Consider the following 20,088-nt stretch of genomic DNA (forward strand, 5'->3'; position numbering starts at 1 on the left):
TTTAATACTTTTTAAAATATATTAATGAAGTATAACAAACAAGATAAAACATCAATGATAATAAGAAACTACATACATTACCGTGATTAAAATAAACTAAACCGAATGGGAGAAGCAAAAGAACTTAGGAAAAAAGTAAAAAAAAAAAAAGATCTATGGGATAGGAGTATAGAATTAATTCAATCTTGAAACTGATGATTAAATCTGCACTGCGGGAAACGTTTTGCTCCATCATCTCATTTTTGGAATATAACATTTGTCATTAGCACTATTGTGGTTTCAGTTCTTCCATTGGGAAAAAACAAGGCACACAATTTTATAAATGGAGGACTTCCGTGTAACTATCTGTCAGGGAAGGTGTCAGTCTCAAAACAGAATGTTCTGAGTAATCTGGAAGGAGCCCAACTTTGTAATGGACTATGATTTTGGAGAATGAAAAGCAAAAATGGTTCTAGCAGCTCCAGGAGGATTTTTTTAAGCTGAGTAAGCGGTCAACCAAATAGCAAAACAGTTTAAGAAGGGTAAAGTGATGCATTCTAGGCAGATCTCCCCTCTCCCAGCTTTGCATATCCTCTGATGGGGTCACACCTATCTGAAATTAACCAGGAAAAGACTGTGGGGTCATAGGAGGTAGCTCAGGGAGAAAATTGACTCAATGCATAGCAACAATAATAAGGGCAAATTCCATCTTGGGGTCATTAGTTAATGGACCAAAAATAATATTGTAATGCTAAACCGATGGTACATCTGTCTCTGGAGTACTATGTACAGTTCTGGTTGCCACATTGGAAAAGCTATACTAGAGTTGGGAAAAGTGCGAAAGACACAGCCAAAATGATCAGGGGCCTAGAATGCCTTCCATATTTGAAGAACATAGAATATCTGGGACATTTCAGCTTACTTTTGTTTAGAAGAAAAAGCAAGTAGTTAAGGTGTACAAAATCATGTGTGACATGTAGAAGTGGAAAATCACTCTCTCAAATCACTAGGACTAGAGATCACCCAAGGACTTTTAGGACCGACAAATGAAAACATTTGTTAACATGATGCATAATTACCTGTGGAATTTATTACCACAGCATGTTGTGATGGTCATTAACTTGGATTGTTTTAAAACATTATTGGATAAATTCATGGAGGACAGGTATATCAAGGGCTATTATTCTTGAAGATTCAATGTGACCTTAAGATTGGACCAGCTGACAGGAACAATGTTAGGAGAAGGTCATGTTTGTGTCTCCTGCTTGCCAGAACTCCAGAAGTATCTGGTTGGTCACAGTGGAAAACCACATGTTGGACTAGAATGGGCCTTGACCTGATCAGCAGAGCTATTCTTACGTTCTTAGAGGATGGAATATTTGTACACCCATATTTTGTATAATTTTATGCAAACTGCCTCTCAAAATATTTATGCTAAGGAGCAACGTTACAAAAATAAAAAGTGTAATTGATAGACTCCAGGATGCAGAGAGCAACAGAACTACTATACCTGTCCTAAAGATAAATTCCAATGTTGCACAAGAAGAAAGGGCAAGACAGTTATTAGGACTCAAAGTTCAGTCTTTTTCAAGATTTCAACCTTCTTTTTGGTCTCTAAGAGGAAAGGATAATTGTGAGTGACGGAGCACATGTCAAAGAGGACCAGTATTATCTGGTGTACTGGAAAACTACTATTTACTGTTGCTTATTTCAGCCCATTAAGTTGTGTCCCAAGCTACAGAATAAATGTTTTTATCCAAATTTACTAAAAAGTTTTATTCTGATGTTCAGATAATTGTCTCCCAAAATGAGTTATATCAGTTTTAAAAAGGAGTACAAACAAGATTTGTACCAGGCTTACAAACTCAAGAGAAAACCTGAAGAACGGAGGAAGAAGAGAGATGAGGCAATGTTTCCAAGGCCAGAACTGGCATGTAAAATTGGGCAGTGTTGATCTTTGGGTGGTGCTGATCTTCCCTTACTGTGACATTCTTTTCCTTGAGCCCAAGGAGGAGGCCAAGATGTTCTTCTGAGTTCCAGAACAAGGTGTGGTTGGAGGATCTGCCTGTTTCTGCCTCTGTAGCTGCTCCTTCTCAGGCCAAGGGGGCATGCTGGGCTCTCGCTTGGTGTGATGGTAGTGCTGGGAGTCAGTGTGTGCAGGCTTTTGGTAAGCTTCCCCAATTCAGGCACCTTCCACATGCATGGACCAGCTCCCAGAATTCTAAGCCATGGTGGGGCTAACTGGGGAATTCTGGGAGTTGAATCACACGTCTAGAGGGCCTGCAGCCCAGCAAAAACTGTCCTGAAGATCTTCTGTCTAGTGCACAGAATGTGGTTCTCTGCAGAAATATCTTCTTCAGCAACTGGTGCTACATTCTGCTCTGTGTCTTGATTCCTTGGGGTCTAAGCAGAGGTTAAGGGAGGCTGAGAGTTGACAAAGTTGATCTCATTCACTTTTAATACCTTTCGTGTTTTGCCCCTACTTCTGCACCAGTTTGCAAAGATCCATAACCATTTTCTGGGTATTTTTTTGCACACATTCATATTTGTATGTTTTTTCCCCCCTGCAGCTGGCTCTAAGGTGTGCCATTTCTTAGGGGACAATATTGCAATACAGAGAATTTGGGGAGGAACCTTGCATCTCCCTCTAATGCAGGGTTTCTCAACTTTGGCAACTTTAAGACGTGTGGACTTCAACTACCAGAATTCCCCAGCCAGCATGAGATGCAAGGTAATATAGAACCAAGCCTCAAATTCTCTGTATTGCAATGTCATCCCACAGAAATGGCATGGAGCCAGCTGCGTGGGGGGCGGGGGGAATCATACAAATATTAATGTGTGCAAAAAAATACCCAGAAAATGCTGGCTGGGGAATTCTGGGAATTGAAGTTGCCAAGGTTGAGAAACCCTGCTCTAATGTCTCCCACACTTCTATTTTTTGAATATGGATTATAGGGTTAGGTGGTTAGGTGGTTAAGGCACCAGGCTGGAAACTGGGAGACCGGGAGTTCTAGTCCTGTCTTAGGCACAAAGCCAACTGGGTGACCTTGGACCAGTCCCTCCCTCTCTGCCCTAGAAAAGAGGCAAGGGCTAACCACTTCTGAAAAACCTTGAGAAGAAAACTGCCAGGTCAGGAGTCAACACTAACTCAGAGGTACCAGAACAGCAACAAGAACAACAATCCTTATCCACAGCATATGTGCTATATCATTGTACCACAGTATGTCCCTCTCTCTCTAGGATTAAAAAAGATGCTTGTCAGGGGAAAGAGGGCTTGCCTCTTTCCATTCTTACGCCCTCCCCATGCTACACATCATCTTTGGGTAATGGAATGTCTTAATCCAAAGCTCTCATTAATGTGCGGTTGTGTTAATTTAACCCTTCGACTTTACTGCTGCACAGGCCTCCAGAAATCCAACAAAGGTCCCATTCTTTGAGATATTCCCCCTGAAAAGAAAAGCTGGAGAAGAATCTCGTGGCTGAGACTGCAAATTGTGTGCTAGTAACTGGAGAAATGCAAAAGATGAGGAGAAGCTCTAGCCTAACCCAGAAGTGACATTAAGACTCTTTGGCAGCTTTTGACCAAACTGTAGAACAGCCCATCAGACCTAGTTCAACAGTCCCAAGGAGCAGCTTAGATTTATAGTCACCATTTTATGGCGACTGATAGACAGCTCAGTATTTTGGTAGGAGAAGATTAGAAATTGCTTTGAAACAGGACAAGTCATTTGCGTGCTGAACTGAATATAATTAAGTAGAAGAGGCAATTGCTCAAGTTAAGACAGAGACAGCGGATCAGTGGGTGGAATTAAATTAAAACACAGGCAAGTCCTACTCACTGTCTGATGTCTAAGACATGCTGTTGGTACCCTCCATGCATTAAAGCAAGGTCCTAAAAAAAATCCTAATAAATTGCTATCATGCACCAACTCGGGGGGTTATCATATCTGAACAGCTTCTCAGACCTCAGGCCATTTCACTTCATTCTGCCTTGATCTGTGTCTAGTTCTGGCCACCGCACTTCAAGAAAGATTCAGAGAAATTGAAACAGCTTTGAGGAAGAACAATGAAGACAATGAGAGGATGAAAAACTAACCCCAGTGAAGTGAGACTGGAAGAGCTGAGCATATTTAGCCTAGAGGAGAGGACTGGGGTGGGATACGATAGCACTCTTCAAATACCAGAAGGAACTTTGCAAGAAGTAAGTCAAGACTTGCTCGTTCTTGTTCCAGATTGCATGGCAAGGAATAAAGGATTTAAACTACAGGAAATGATGTTCCAATTGTTATAAAAAAATTCGTAAGAGCAATTCAACAGTGCAATTAATTTCCCAGAGAAGTGGTAGGAACATCCTTCATTGGATGTCTTCAGGTGGAAGTTAGACAGCTGTGGATGCTTTAAGTTGGTTTCCTGGGATTGGACTCAGTCGCAATGGTTCCTTCCATCTCTATGATTCTATAGTTTGAAGACTGGCATCATGCAATTGCTGCTTGATATATGGCCAACATATAAGCTAGTTTTTAAAAAATGATTGAATAACTTTTATTGCATGGCTGGTGTCAAGTTGGAAGGACTTCTTAAATTTTACCGTTTTTTATTTTCTGCTAATTTTGTAGTAGAATTAGTTATTTTCTGCTAATTATTTATTTTCTGCTAACCATGAAGATGGATACATTTCAATTTTTTAAAAATTTAATATTGGCATTCCTTGGGTGCTGTTTTAAGTGATGCCACAGCCCTTGCTGCTGCTGTGCGGCTGACCTAGGCATCAAGGGTCTGTTTTCTTGATCTTTAATAAGATCTCTAATTTTGGCTTGACGTGAATATTTTGCTTTCCAGAGGCTGGAAAGGACTTTGAAGTCAAGGGCTGTCTCTTCTTTGCAACAACCTTAGCATCTTTCTGGCGCCCATCCAATGCACTTCCCAGGCCAAAAGTTCAAGAAGGAGACATGAGCCTTAATAGACCATAATTCTCAGAGGTGGATGGGAAGATTGCACAAAGCATGACTCATGCACTGCTTGTCAACTGAAGAGAACCAAGAGGCCAGGAGGAGGTGGTGGGTTAAAAATAACACAAGCCAATCAAGAAGTGGAGTGAATCTCCTCAAGCTCCAGACGGCATCAGATGCAACTGGAGCCCGACAAACAGAGCCATCCGGGATAGTTCGGTGGTTCTCGTTTTGTAAGGAGGACATGAACTATGGGCCTCATCATCCTTTAGGCGAAAAGCTGACTGATGTCCCAGATGCGTACAGCCTGGTCGTTTCACTCAACCAAGGCTCCTTCCTCACAAAAAAAGAAAAACCCAATGGAAGTGAGGCTAAGGAAAAGGGGTTTCTGGCGTGGGAAAAGAATCAAGGGGACCTATCTCGCTATTCGGATGAATGGTTGGGCGGAAACGAGCAGACAAAAGCATCTTAGATAATGCCTCCTTGAATAGGCCAAGGCAAGGCAGGCAGCCTCCAAATTAATGCCTGTGCCTGAAGAGGGGGGCATGGTTTCTCCCCCAGCCCCATGGAAGGAAAGAAACAACCGGTCCATTCAAGCACAAGTAAATTATATCCTCTGGAGAAGAATTGGGGAAAGAGGTCAGGAAATGGAGTGAATACACAGCGGGCCACATGGAGGCAATGGTTCTTGCTGTTCTCGGGAGCAGAGGCATCTACAGATGGTGCACACGTGTTGCTCACTTTAAATCTTATCTCAGCCTCTCTCACACTGGGACTCTCCTCTTCACGTGTGGGACTTCAACTCCCAGAATTCTCAGTAATTGGCGTAAGGCTTGGGGATCCTGGGCGTTGAGGTCTATCACATCACAAGGACACCAGGCAGGAAAAGCATTTGATCTTCATTGTACTTTCATGTTTAGGCAAAACATATCACATCAGTAGTGGATGTAGATGTGTTTAGCTGGGGCTACGAACGTCTTCAGTCTGGATGTCCAACTCTGATCATCTCAATCTGAATGAGGAACTCCGATCATAATATACTCCATTGGTTGACAAACTTCATCATTCCTTTTCTTTCTTCTTTCTGTACAAACCAGGAAAATACAAATGGATGACGGGAATATAAAATTAACACAATTGCAACTTTGGCTTATAAAAATAGATTTTAAAAATAACCGTATATATTTTTGGAAAGTAGTATTATGCGCTTCTTTTCTAGAAACTTTTCTGAAAACATGGAATTTAGTAAATTAAAAAAAATAGTCCGACTCACCCATTTATTTCTTGACTTCCACTGGCACTTTCCTACCTTTATTTCATCTTTATCTTTGAGCTGCTAAATATAATCGCAACAAAAAGGGTTCTATTTAAAATAGCTTTGTTCTATCTATCTATCATCTATCTATCTATATCTGTCATCTATCAGATTTATAAGGCCACCCAACTCCAGATGACTCTGGGTGGTGAACAATAAAAACAACATAAAAAGTACAGATGTAGAATTCAGTTCTAATTGGAAATCATTTTTGGACTGTAATTTAATATAAGGGTTTGTACCATACCCCAAACTGGAGTTTTTTCTACATTTAGAGTCTTTCATTTCAATTTTATGAGATATTTGATTTCCAGTGTTGATCTTCATTATTACAGTTTATTATTCTAGTTAGCAATGAGTTACTGTATTAACCAGGTATTCTTACTTTAAAGTTTAAGAATGATTTTTAGTTCTTCCTTTAAAAAGTGGCATAACCTATTTTGTAACTTTATGATTAATGAATGATATATTGAAAACCTGTAATCTCTACGTCTTTTCAGATGACATGTTTATTTACTTTGATCTTAATTCTATTTTACTTTTCATATGCCTTCTATCCTTTGGAGCTGGTATGCTTTTTTAAATCATTAATTTAATTTTTTTTTTAAGCACAAAAACAATGAACCAAGAAAAACACAATGGAGGGAACAACCCCCAGTAACCTCACCCACTCACTAACCCTCCACTCACCCTAACCAAAGTCCTTGGGAAGAAGTAGGTCTTCAAGGTTCAGTTGAAGGAGAGCAGGGTGGGGGGGGCACTGGAAGCCCTGGGAGATCCCTTAGTCTTGGTTTGCTTTGTTCATTTTAGGACCCAGGGGAACAGATAGCATCCACAGGAATAAGAACAAGGAAGTGCTAGCAAGGCTAACAATGAGATTATCATCCCTCTACTGCTTTTTGGGAGTAGAATGACAGGCAGATGTTGCCCACAACAGCAGTTGCCATAACCGCCATGTGATTAGCAAACAGCCCTCTGAAATTGCTAATGCACTGATGTCTTGGCTGTTGGTATTTTTCTTGCTCATTCATCCAGTGCCGTAAACGGAAAAACAATTGTACAGTTAGATCAAGCATAGCTTTCTTTTTTTCAGACACCCTTCCCCAATCTGGTAGTTCTCGCAGATTCAAAAGTCCCCCCAGGAAGGAAGACTATGATAAGATTGTCAAGGGAGAACTCAACATGGCATGGAGTTGCTAGTCAACTACTCCACACACAGCCTGATCTTCAGCTAGGCATGTCATATCTGAGCTGCAAAACTCCACATGACCCCTAGATAGCAAGAACAGTTTTCCGTATCTCATTGCTGCCCCCTACTGCTTAACTGGATCTTTGCAGCCAGCAATGCTCGGAGGTCAAAATCAGCAGGATGACAGATGAAGATGCAAGCCCAGCTCCTTTTGAACATGCACGTGACATCAACGTGCTAACGAAAGGAGTGCAGTTTGCATCTGTCCACCACCTTGCTGATTTCAGTCACCCCCGTGGGACTCTGTAATTTGTAGTCCAGATATGGTATGCCTACTTCAGCTGTCACAGGAAGTTATCGTGTAAAAATGAACACATGTTTTTCATTCATTGGATTCATACCACATGCGTAAAATGGGTACTGAACGAATTCATTTTCTATATTTACACAGTATAATGAATCAGAAACTAACCAAAAGTCCTGCTGTGGATTTTTTTCAGTCTTGTATATTGATCTTTATATTAGCTGTTGAAGATTGAAAGAGAATCCAAGATGCCAAAGGAATTCAAATAAATGTAATATCTGGATTATGGAATTATTTCTGTTCAGGAAATCTTAACTAGAACATATGCTATAGATTACAACATCAAAAATGTTTGGATTTTCAATAGATTACAAAGGTAGGATGTTTATTTTTATAGGAGGAAGGGAAGAGGGAGGAAGAGGAAAAAGAGAAATAATGTACATGCAAAGCTGGACTACCATTCCCATAAACCAAGTATCAGGATCCTGTGGTCCTTTGGTTCAGAAATATATGGAAGGCCCCAGGTTCCCCATAGACCAGGATTTCTCAACCTTAGCAACTTTAATGTGTGTGGACTTCAACTCCTAGAATTCCCCAGTCAGCATGGGAATTCTGGGAGCTGAAATCCACACATCTTAAAGTTGATAAGCTTGAGAAACACTGCCATAGACCATGCTGATGTGGGATTACAGGAGCAATAGTTTGATGGAAAGCATCAATTTAGGAAAGTTGTAATAATGAATCAGGATTTAGCCTCTGAGATGTTCCAAACCAATGGAGAATAAGATTAGGAATTAATATCTGTAATTGAGGAGAAGTGATATACTGACAAACAGGCCAGTGAATCCCTGAGTAATTCCATCTGAAGACCCATTTCTAACTTTCCTGCATTGTCCCCATGAACAGTTCTGCAGAATCTGAAAGATTGCGCACTATTTTGAGATCTTTCAGTTGACCTAAGAGCAACCCATGTGAAGCAACATCTGGAAATTATTTCTAGAGGGAAGAGTTCACATCTTGACTCCTGCCCACATCCTGAATTATGCCAACACATTCTACTGGAGAAGAGAAATGCAATATTTTCTAGTGAAGTAATCTAATTATCAGACATGACAGAAGTTCGTGTTGCGTATCAGGTTACACTTTCTGTTCCAGTTTCACTTCTATTCCTTCTTTAGGCATAATGGTAACCCGTCCATCCGTACCGGACTGCGGCAGGACTATTCTCAGTGCTGGAAGAAGCACGCCGCCTCCTGGTCTGCAAGAAAACGACGTGATTTTAAACTCATTTCTCAACCAATTTAAAGGCACTTTAATTGAAATCCTCAATCCAGATGTTTTCGGAATAGGATGGAATGATGAAGAAAATCAGCAGATTAATAAAAAACCACTGTTATTTGGTAAGAGAAGATACGGTTTATGTTTCCTTTTTCAATTTTATATTACTGCAATCAAATCTAACAAAAATCGCCCTTGAAAATGAATCAAAAGAAGCATTCTCTAAGTACTGTATGCAAATCTGCATATTAAAAGTGAGAATCTTAATACTGTGTTCTTTGGATTCACTTCTTATGTCATTCATAATCTGGACTGGTGTTTCTCAACCTTGGCAACTTTAAGTTGTGTGGACTTCAACTCCCAGAATTCCCCAGCCAGCATATTGTATCCCATACAACCTAGTTTGGCCAGGGCATTTTAAAGCCATCTTCCCACACCTGATGATTTCTAGCTGCACTGTATTACACCAAGTCCCAGGATGTTGAAGTTAGCCCTTTGGGAACTTATAAACCACAATCAAAAAGTGGCCTGACTTCCAGTTTTCGACAGGAGTGTCCAAATATCAACCAGACCTAAAAGACTAACGTGGTGTTTTTCAAACTTGACAACTTGCAGAGGTGTGGACTTCGATTTCCAGAATTCCCCAGCCAATTCCCCCGAATTCCCATGCTGGCTGGGGAATTCTGGGAGTTGAAGTCCACACCTCTTCAAGTTGCCAAGTTTGAAAAACACTGGTCTAACGTCTTTGAGTTTTGCTACTGAGGATGGTTACTGGTACAGTACAATTTAGGAAGTGGGAGTGGAAGAGCCTATATGCCCAGGACTTCAAATTAAAGAGGAGCCCATCACTTTTGGAGACTCATTGGTTCTATTGTCCAACTGCTGTTACTTTTAAGAAGTTCAAAATAATAATAATAATAATATTCATTCAGAATCTGCCATTCTCTCATTCTCACCTTTTACTTCATGTCTGGTACTCTGGAGCAAAAGAGAACAGATGCCTTCTAAAGCAGGGTTCTTCAACCTTGGCAAGGTGGACTTCAACTCCCAGAATTCCCCAGCCAGCCTTGAATTCTCCCCAGAATTCTGGGAGTTGAAGTCCACCTGTCTTAAAGTTGCCAAGGTTGAGGAATCCTGTTCTAAAGTGTGAGCTGACTTTCTATTACAATCAATTCTTATGAGCATTCTGGGGGGTTTGCTGCATTTTTCCTGAACAAAACTGGGGTCTCATGTTTATTTTCCCTTGCTTTTCAGACCGGATGCTACCCAGAAATTCTTCGGAAGGGTGAAGGTGGGAAGATGAACCCATGTCTGTTTCCTGAGAGATTCCAAAGGTAGGCTGTCATAAACTGTCGTTTTACAATATGAAAAGCCCTGGATGGTATGATAAGGGTTACGGTTTTGCAAGGCACCGAATTGTTTTTGCAAAAGTCAGAGCAGCACACTCCCATTTAGGCCTTTTAGGATTAGAGAGCAACTGATAATCAAGGTGTGGTAGATCAGGCTCAAAGATAGAAAGCAAAAGTTGGAACAACAGATATCTCTAGAACAACTAAAAATAGCAGGGGTAGCCAGGCTTCCTGTGAGGAGAGCTGATAAAGAGTATAGATGATTGATTTGCAACAGAGACACAAGAGCAAATCTGATAAAGAAATGCATACGAAAGGCTTTCTGTTCATCACCCTGCCAAATGAAATCTGAAAGCAATCACTGGAGAATAGAACATTTAAAAGTATCTCTCTCTCTCTCTCTCTCTCTCTCTCCAAAATCTCCTTGTGAATAAAGAGTGGCTAAAATCTCATTATTCACAAGGAGATTTTGTGTGTGCGTGTGTGTAATGTTCTAAATGAGGCTAAAATCTCATTGAGCCTTCACCACTACACTCATTGGGTGTAGTGATGAAGGCACCAGGAGACCAGAAGACCCTGAGTTCTAGTCCCACCTTAGGCACAAAGCCACCTGGGTGACCTTGGGCTAGTCCTTCTCTCTCAGCCCTAGGAAGGAGGCAATGGCAAACCACCTCTAAAAAACCTTGCCAAGAAAACTGTAGGGACTGGTTTGGACAGTTGCCATGAGTCAACACAAACTTGAAGGCACACACACAAAAACTCTCATTGGTTGCAAAACTCCCAGCAATCTCTGGAGGCTTTTAATGAGTGATAGGGGAAGAGGGGACAAAGCTCAGACAATGCTTACAAATAAGATCTCCATGGCGGAATCCTAACTTTGCAACTGAAGGTGAAGGTGTTGAACTAGGATGAAGGTGCCACTTCAAGTCCATCTGCAGCCATGAAGTTCATTGGGTGACTTTGGGTCAATGTCTTTCTCCCAGCCTCTGAGCCCAGCGAGTATAAACAATAGGACTGTGTAAAGCTCTAAACAAGGGCTAGGTTCATATGCCCACACCCTCCTAACTACCTTTTCCCCTTCAAATCCAAAACATTGCAAAGCTCTTCATCATCATTCTCATCATCATCACCACCCATCAATAACAATCCATTAGTAGTAATAGTAATAATAGTCCATCACTAATAATAGCAATAGTAATCCATTAACAATAATAGCAAGAAGAAGAAGAAGAAGAAGAAGAAGAAGAAGAAGAAGAAGAAGAAGAAGAAGAAGAAGAAGAAGAAGGAGGAGGAGGAGGAGGAGGAGGAGGAGGAGGAGGAGGAGGAGGAGGAGGAGGAGGAGGAGGAGGAGGAAGACAACGAAACCTCAATTTAGTGGATCTTGATAAAATGGATTCAACATCCAGCTTATTTCCATGGCAGCTTATGATGTTCTTTCTGTCACGTATGCCACAAAAAACACATCATTTGCCTCAATTTACAGTGTAAATGATATCATCTGTATCATTTCATTAATGCCATCATCACGTAAATGGCATACATTGCTGCAAGGACATACTTTCTTATTGAATGAACAGCTGGGAATATCAGGCACCCTCTTCTCTCAACGAAGCCATAAAAATGAGATTTCCCTGAAATACAGTCTCAGATTGTAAGGAAAACATTAGCTCAGTGTTGTCCAAACTTGGCCACTTTAAGATGAGTGGACTTCAACTCCCAGAATTCCCCAGCCAGCATGAAGTCCACTCATCTTAAAGTGGCCAAGTTTGGACAACACTGCATTAGCCCAAGAGCCTAGAATTACATCCATAAAACCATTTTGCTAATTGGTTCAATGGCCTGAAAAAAGCTTACCAGCTCACAACTTAACCCGTCTTCAAGGATTATTTATTTATTGGATTTCTTTTTTTCCCCAATAATTGTATTAAAGATTATATTATACAGATAAAACGAATACAACTATGTCATATAGAAAAAAAATAAAAATTAAAAAAGTGCAGAAAAAGAAAAAAGAAAAAAAAAGAGGGGAAAGGAAGAGATAGAAAAAGAAGTCTCCCCCTTCCTCCCTGGCAAGTATACTCAACCTTAACAACTTATCACTCTCTCTTAAAATACAACCAAACACCTCTTCGTTCCATACCTGTGATGGAATGGAATTATGAAGGCCAAGCTCAGGGAGATAAGCATTTTCTTGGGAAGACTGATGTCAGGCCTAGCCCAAGGAACTCCAAGAGACCATGCAAATTCAGTCCAGCTATGTTTATTAGCTACAACCTCTAGCAAGAATCTTCCCAGACTAAAACCCCAGTTCCCAAAGTCCTCCAGCCACAACAGTGTGAATTCCTCAGGGAGGTGCCAGTCTCATCCTTTTGTTCCTCCCACGCTCCTGCGGCGAGCTAAGAAAATGCTTATCTCCCTGAGCTTGGCCTTCATAATTCCATCCCATCACAATACCTCACCCCATTCTCTATAAGCCCGTCTCTAAAACCTCACCTCTCCACATTAATCAGCAAAAGTCCAGGAAGGGTTTTCAGAAATATCAACATAAAGATTACAAACTTTATCTATTACATCCAGTTTGAATCCTTCCTTTTATATTTACATCTCCATTTCTATTTCAATAAATTCCCCCCATTTCCTCTCTTCAAATAGTTAAAGTCCCATCCCAGTCAAAAAAAAAACAATGAAACATTACCAGGAATAACCATCATCATCCGGTCCCAATTAGAAAAAAACAATTAAACAGCCCCAGAAATAGCAATCTATTATTTTAACCTTGAACAAATAAACCAATTTTGTAAGGTTGGTTGGGCTGAGAGAGAGGGGCTGATCCAAAGTCATCTGGCTGACTTCCATTTCCCAGTTTCTACTCCAGCACCTAAGCACTGTCAAACTGGTATTATGTCGTTGGTGTTGTTGTTATGGTCATTCTGTATACAGAATGACCCTCATGTAGGCTACCAATAGAGCTTCATGAAGGAAGAGCAATATGAAATGTGATCAATAATCTTTGCTACCTTGTTGACATGCATAACAGAAGGCAGGAGCTTGGAGTCCCTGTATTCGTCCACAGTTCAGACATAAGAGTGGGGCAGACATTAACAGGACTGGAAAGAAATACATCCAAATATTCCGAAAAATCCTAAAAATAACATTCGAATGGAAACTCCAGATATTTTTATTAGATATAATTCCAGAAAACATAAATGAAAAATGTCACAATTTACTAAGATGTCCACTGCAGTAAGAACAAACTAGGCACAACTCTGGAAAAGAGACGCCTACAAGATTGGAAGAGTAACATTGGAGAATATCCATAATTGAAGTTTAACCAAATTCCAGCAAGCAGGGCTCCCTTATATGTAACACATTACACAGTGCGAGGGATATTTAGATATTTGGAAGATGGTTTTAGGACTTAAATAGATACTAGCAACAATCTTTGACATTCTCTGTAAAATATAAATATCTAAATTGTGGCCAGCGGTTGGGAACACACATGGAAGGAAAGGGGAGAATGTGCTATTAGAAAATGCTTCATATGTGTTTAATCTATATTCAGTAGCAATTTTTAAAATCTTTCTTTCTTTTGTATTTCACTATTTGAACAGTAAAGGGAGGATGTTATGACCAATACATTTACTATTGGGTAAACATTACAAACAGTTTCAAAATACTATGTTACCATTTTATTTATGGATTTACATCAGGGTCAGAGGAATCCTGCACCTTTCTAAGAATAAAAACAAGTTAATTGTATCAACAGTAAGGATAATTGTTCCAGTGCAGTCGTAACATACATACAGAACATCCTACTAACCACAAATCACTAATACGATGTCGCTGTTCTTGAAGAACTGACTCTCATTTGAAGCACATCATTCCTCTTGAGGGCAGTAGATCTTCAAGGAAGAGAAGCCGGGGGGTGGGGTGGGGGACCGGTTGGTAGACTAAAGAGAGAAAAGGAAATACATTGCATTCTTTTCAGAAATTATGTGCTTGTGAAATTACCTAAGAATGGATGGAAGGAATTTCTCTCTATTTGTCTACTGACTCCTAGAATTAGGTATTTTAAGGATATTGTAAGTAATGGAACAAGGCCATCCTAAACCCCGTTTGACTTTAATGTCTGTGCCTGGAGTAAGAATATACTCATCATATATCAGTCGCCCACAATCTGGTGACCTCTGGATGTTTTGCTCTGCAGCTCTCAGAATTCCAAGTATCATGGTCAACTGGCTAGCTAGCAATTCTGGGAGTGGACCCAGAATTCTGGAAGGTGCATTTGGGGAAGTTTTGTCTATAAAGACCATTGTGGCCATCTTTTTACAGAAGATGGAGAAGAATGAAATTGAATCTTTACAGAATCTTGACCCTGATTAACACTCAGCATCTAGATCAGTGTCTCTCAAGCTGGGCAGCTTGAAGATGGACGGACTTCAATTTCCAGAACTCCCCAGCCAGCATGTTGGCTGGGTAATTCTGGGAGTTGAAGTCCACACTTCACACTTCCACTGACAAGGAAGGGTCATAGATCATAGAATCGTGGGGTTGGAAGGGACCTTGATGGGATGAGGACAGTCCAGGAATCCTCACACTATCTGAAACAAATGGCTGTCTAACCTTTGCTTGATAACCTTGATAACAACTCCAGGAGGCATGCTGGCTGGGGAATTCTGGGAGTTGAAGTCCATGGATCTTAAAGTTGCTGAGGTTGAGAAACACTGGTCTAGAAAGTATCAGCTGCCTGCTCTTGAGAAAAAGCCCCAGTGGTGTTGCTGGAACTATCCAAAGTCCTTGAAGTCCGGCTCAGCTGCTTAAGTGGCTTCGCAAAACCTTTCCCCACATCTAGATCGAAGAATTGCAGAACAGAAGAACTGGAAAGAGCTCGGAGATCTAGTCCTATTCCTTTTCAAGTCAGGCATCCTTGTAATTTAATGCTTCCTTGTAATTTAAATCTCTTGGTTCTTATCTTGTCCTCCAGTACAATTCTGAATAATTCTGCCCCATCTTCTACCTAGCAGCCCATCAAAGACTCAGCCATCATGTCTCTTCATTACTTTGAGTTAAATGTATCTGACACCTCCCATCCTCCCTCATCAGTTGTTCCTCCTAGGCCTCTTCTCATCTTGGTGGCTCTGCCGTGGACACACTCCAGCTTGTCAATGTCCTTCCTCAAAATGTGCTGCTCAGAACTGGATGCAATAAAGTTGCGTTGGGCTTATTCCATTCCCAGATTCTCCCACACTTGTTCCCATGTGGATAGCACACCGTCCAAATTACATAGTCCATTGCTATAAATAGGACAGTTACTATTTTTCACCATGTTGCCTACAGAGCATCCATTCAAGGCATTGGAGGGAATTAGAATGGTGACCAGATGTGGGTGTCCAGTGTAATTTGGGTCCTGCTCAAAATGATGCCTATCCTTTTCTCTCCCACCTCCAGATAAAGCTATAAGTGGCAGCAGAAAACATTGTTTATTCAAAGCCGTTGAAAGCTACTGTGAATTTGGATGATTTCTCAGAGCTGGCCTGATAGAAATGTATCAGTATATTTAAATGCACACATGTTCCTTTCCCTCAAGAATGATCCTCAAATTACCTTCCAATGAATAATGTAACAATGAAGTCACCCTACAAGTGAAGCACGTCTATTAACTCAGAGCTGTTGCGCCGAGATAAACTAAGCATTCAACTCTGGAAACTTTAAAAGCCTGGAATCTGGAAAATCGTTTTTAGCCATAGTGTGAGGCCAAGGGAAGAAATTCCCCAGCGACAGGCTTCACACAGCATGCTAGACTGCAATGCAGCTGCTTCTCGGTGACTTAGCATGTAATGCTAACCCAGTATTGTGGTTTCTAAAACATTGGGCAGGCTATGATGCATGATAGGTTAGAGTTTCAATAGAAGAGAATCTCTGTAGCTCAGGGTTGAACTGTGGAGCCCTTGGTGTTCTCTGAGCTTTGTGGTTTTCTTGCACAGATTAGTGCAAGAAAACAACCAAGACTATCCACAGGCTAGAGTTTATTCAGCAAACTGTAGGTTACACCAGCTATAGGTTAGCACAATGTTTCTCAACCTTGGCAACTTTTAGGCATGTGGACTTCAACTCCCAGAATTCCCCATCCAGCATGTTGGCTGGGGAATTCTGGGAGTTGAAGTCCACGCATCTAAAAGTTGTCAAGGTTGGGAAACACTGGGTTAGTATGTCCTGTGACCCAGCTGGTATTGTCTTCATCACTGCAAACACTTTGTTTCTGTAAAGATAACCTTCCCATCCATTTTTTCCCATTAATTATATTGTTATAAGTCTTGATACATTGTCTTGTTTCAATGCAATGATATTATATAAAATGATTACAGACAATTAACATTCCATTGTTTAAAAAGCTTAAGGTATTGAAAATAGAGAAAGGAAGGTAAACATTCTGTCAATATTACTTATTATTTAGGATGTCAGTATTTCAAGCATAACATTATTTAGCTTTCCATCCAAAGTTAAGTATTCCACAAAGGGAAAACCACTGCAACTGCAAAAGGATTAATTATATGATAATAGTTTCAATCTTAAGTTAATTACTTAAAATTAAAATATCCATTGTATTGTTACTTTATAGACAGATAAAAAGGAAAGAGAAGAGGATAGACAAAGCAAGTTTAACAAAAGTTAAAATACCTGAAAAGTCAAAAAGCAAAAAGGAAGTAGTAGTATTAAACAAGAAAATGAAAAAAAAAACTTGGTTTCTGCCAACCTTCCCATCAATTTTTCAGTCTAATTCCTTCCAACCATTAGATGATATTACATAATTTGGCTTAACTGAGTTTTGTGCTTTCAAGTCTGCATTTCTGGAAGTGGTTGGCCCTTGCCTTCTTCTTCCTAGGGCTGAGAGAATGACTGGCCCAAGGTCACCCAGCTGGCTTCGTGCCTATGGCAGGACTAGAACTCAGGGTCTCCTGTTTCTAGCCTGGGGCCTTCACCACCACACGAAACTGGCTCTCTTTCATCTAGTACATTACCCCAAATTACTCTCTTGGCATAGACTATAATGTTTGATGGCTGGTGTGGGTCTTCCGGGCTGTGTGGCCGTGTTCTGGAAGTTCTCCTGGGCACAGAGAGAACTGCTCCTGTCTGTGCTCCTGCGCTCTGAAGATGCCGGTCACAGGTGCTGGCGAAACGTTAGGAAACAAAACTTCCAGAACACGGCCACACAGCCCGGAAGACCCACACCAGCCATCGTATGCCGGCCGTGAAAGCCTTCGACAATACACTGTAATGTTTATTTTTGCCCTCTGCCAAGCCAATACATTGAAATAAACTGCTGTTTTCTGAGCTGGAGAAAGCAATCCTTGAAGATGCCAACAGCAGTGAAAACTCACAGTGCCTTCAGGCCACAGCCTCCATCCTGAGACTGACTGAATGGCGGATGTCATCGCTTAAAAAAAATAAAAAGGAGACTCCTTGTGACTATACACCACGCAGTTTTCCTGGCAACAGTTTGGAAGTAATTTCCCATTAGCTTTTTTTTGGAATGGTTGTTGTCAGTCTCATTTACAATGCAGAATTTCCTAGTGATCTTCCAAGTACTAATCAGATCCAACCCTACTTAACTCTTCAAATTCAGCTTAGTGCTGCCACGTCCCTGGGCATCGAGTCCCACCCCAGTCAAGCTCGACATGGACATGGAAGTTGCTTAGCTGTCGCAGTCAAATGGTTTGCTCTTGCCTTCTTCCACAATGTCTGCTCAACATTTCCAGTCTGCCTGACAGCCCTGGGATCTCCTGGTGGTCTCCCATCCAAGCCGTAATCAGGTCTGGCCCCAGTTACTGCTTTTTCAAGGTTAGCTAGGTCTTTTATATATAATGTTCATCTGTCCCTGTCTCTTTCTCATCCCCTTTTTTTAGAAGTATCTCATCTGATGCAGAATCCTGGAGAATCCAAAATTTGCACCCCCTTTCACTGCACCCCTGGACCAACACAGCTTTCCCTTCCCCCCCTTCACCTCCCATCCACTGGGCCGGCATCTGTTTCCCCACATGTTGGCAGCTGTCGTTTGGGACTGCGGGGTGGGGGGAGAAACCTGCTTTAACGGGCTTCTGGTTCCCTTCCAGCCCTGCAATTTTCCAACCCATCCATTGATGCACGAGACTTAAGCGCTTCCACGTCGCTTGCGCGTGCAAGCCTCAATCCTCCTGCACGAGCCACCCCCCTCCCTACTTCTCAGCCCTCGGAACAGCAGGCGTCCCCGCCGACAAACTTCGGCGCCGCGGGCCAGCGCTACGCCTGCTCGTTCCCAGCTCCGGCATGCCAATGACTGTCGATTTTACCATCTATGGTCAAAAAAGCGACAAGAGCAGGAAGCCGGGTAAAAACAGCCCGCCGCCCCCTTCCCCTCGGCGGCGCGTCCCAGAAATATCCCCCGGCCGCCCCGGCCGCCTTCGCGAGCGCGGGGCGCCGCTTGCCTGCCTGCCGGACAGCCTCGCGGACAGAGAAGCGGGGAACGGAGGGGAAGGTGGGAGGCGACCGGCGCCAGCGCGGGGGGCCGGCTGCGGATCCAGGAGGCGCGTGGGCAGGCGATGCCCCGGGAAGCAGCTGCAGGCTCACGGGCGCTGCCCCGGCGCGCCGGGCGGGCTCCCGGCCGGGACGCAGGGGAGGGCGCCGCGGAAAGTCGCCCGGGCCGCGCAGCGCCCAAAGCTTCAGGCTTATATGTGCATATGCACACACGCACACATTTAATATATAGGGTTATATCATTACAGGATTCCTGCTGATGGGGACACTTTGCACGCAGCGAATCTGTCTTGCAGACCACCCTGCTCCCCCCGCGACCCCCATCAGCAGGAATCTTAGAATACGGCAGGCAGGCGTTCAACCGGTGTCTGAAGAGACGCACCATTTCCACTTCTGCCTGCACCGGAAACCCTGCTCGGCGTGGAAACCCCCCCACCCCCACCGACTTTCCCGCCTTTGTGCCTCCCCGCGCAGCCGTTGCTGTTCGTCTTCCCCAAAGCCCGCCCCGCCTCCTCCCTCCCTCCCTCCCTCCCCCCGCTCGAGCCTTCGGCTTCACAGCCTTTCGCCCAGTCCCAGCGTGCCTCCTCTTTCCCCACCCTAACCGAACGAGAGGGGCGTGGCGACGAGCCCGCTTCCCTTTAAGCCCCGCCCATCTTGCGTGCCTCCTTTACCTTCTCTCTCTCAGCGTATTTCCGGTAACGCCGGAAGTGGAGCGGGGGGGTTGCTGGGCGTCTCCAGGCGGAAGTGGAGCTGTCGGAGAAGGCGGCGGCCGGCGGTGCGGAGGTGAGCGGGAGAGGGAGCCGCGCCCTGACTCCGCGAGGTGAGGCGGCGGCCGGTGCTGCTGAGGGTGGCTCGGCGTCTCGACTGGGTGAAGGGGGGTGGAGAGAGGAGGCTGGAGCAGCAGCTGTGATGCACATCTGAACGGGGGGGGAGGCAAAGAGGAGGCGTGTTTGGGTTCACACGACCCACCTAACTTGCTTCTGCAATACCATTTCCTGGGTTTGCCCAGCCACAAAGGACGCTGCTACTCTGGGTTCGCAGACGCTCCAGCCGCCCAGACCAAGCTGAGCCTTTTGTGCGAGCGCGCCGCCCGGGCGGAGCGTGTGAGGCGAAAGCCGTGGTGACCTCACCGGCGCGGACCGGGTTGCGGGGGCGTGGGAAGGGCACCCGGGTGGGTAGGCGCGTTTCTCCTTGCAGGGGGGCGGGGGGCGCCG

At 43.1% G+C, this 20,088-nt stretch overlaps 1 protein-coding gene and 1 long non-coding RNA gene across 7 annotated transcripts in view; one reads left to right on the forward strand and one right to left on the reverse strand.

Moving 5' to 3' along the window:
* On the reverse strand, positions 1-19,684 carry LOC148216076 (uncharacterized). Of its 3 annotated transcripts, none has more exons than XR_015796049.1 (3): positions 19,546-19,684; positions 14,184-14,313; positions 1-8,994 (listed from the first exon to the last, which is right to left on the reverse strand). It is a non-coding gene; the product is annotated as an uncharacterized LOC148216076 (long non-coding RNA). The 3 variants fall into 3 exon arrangements; XR_015796048.1 differs by lacking the exon at positions 19,546-19,684 and adding an exon at positions 18,826-19,143; XR_015796050.1 differs by lacking the exon at positions 19,546-19,684 and adding an exon at positions 14,987-17,426.
* CAP1 (cyclase associated actin cytoskeleton regulatory protein 1) overlaps positions 18,705-20,088 on the forward strand; it is a 23,016-nt gene continuing 21,632 nt past the window's right edge. The window contains exon 1 of one of the 4 annotated variants that reach the window (XM_088140286.1): positions 18,705-18,728. The gene's annotated coding sequence lies outside the window, so the exon portion shown is untranslated. Of the gene's footprint in view, positions 18,729-19,403; positions 19,695-19,897; positions 20,046-20,088 lie in introns of those variants that run through there. The other 3 variants (XM_007430500.4, XM_007430499.4, XM_007430501.4) reach the window with 3 other exon arrangements.

Source organism: Python bivittatus, unplaced genomic scaffold (genome assembly GCF_059951505.1).
Source record: "Python bivittatus isolate LINGU-HERP-01145 unplaced genomic scaffold, Pbiv_v1 ctg000260_np1212, whole genome shotgun sequence".
Lineage (NCBI taxonomy): Eukaryota > Metazoa > Chordata > Lepidosauria > Squamata > Pythonidae > Python > Python bivittatus.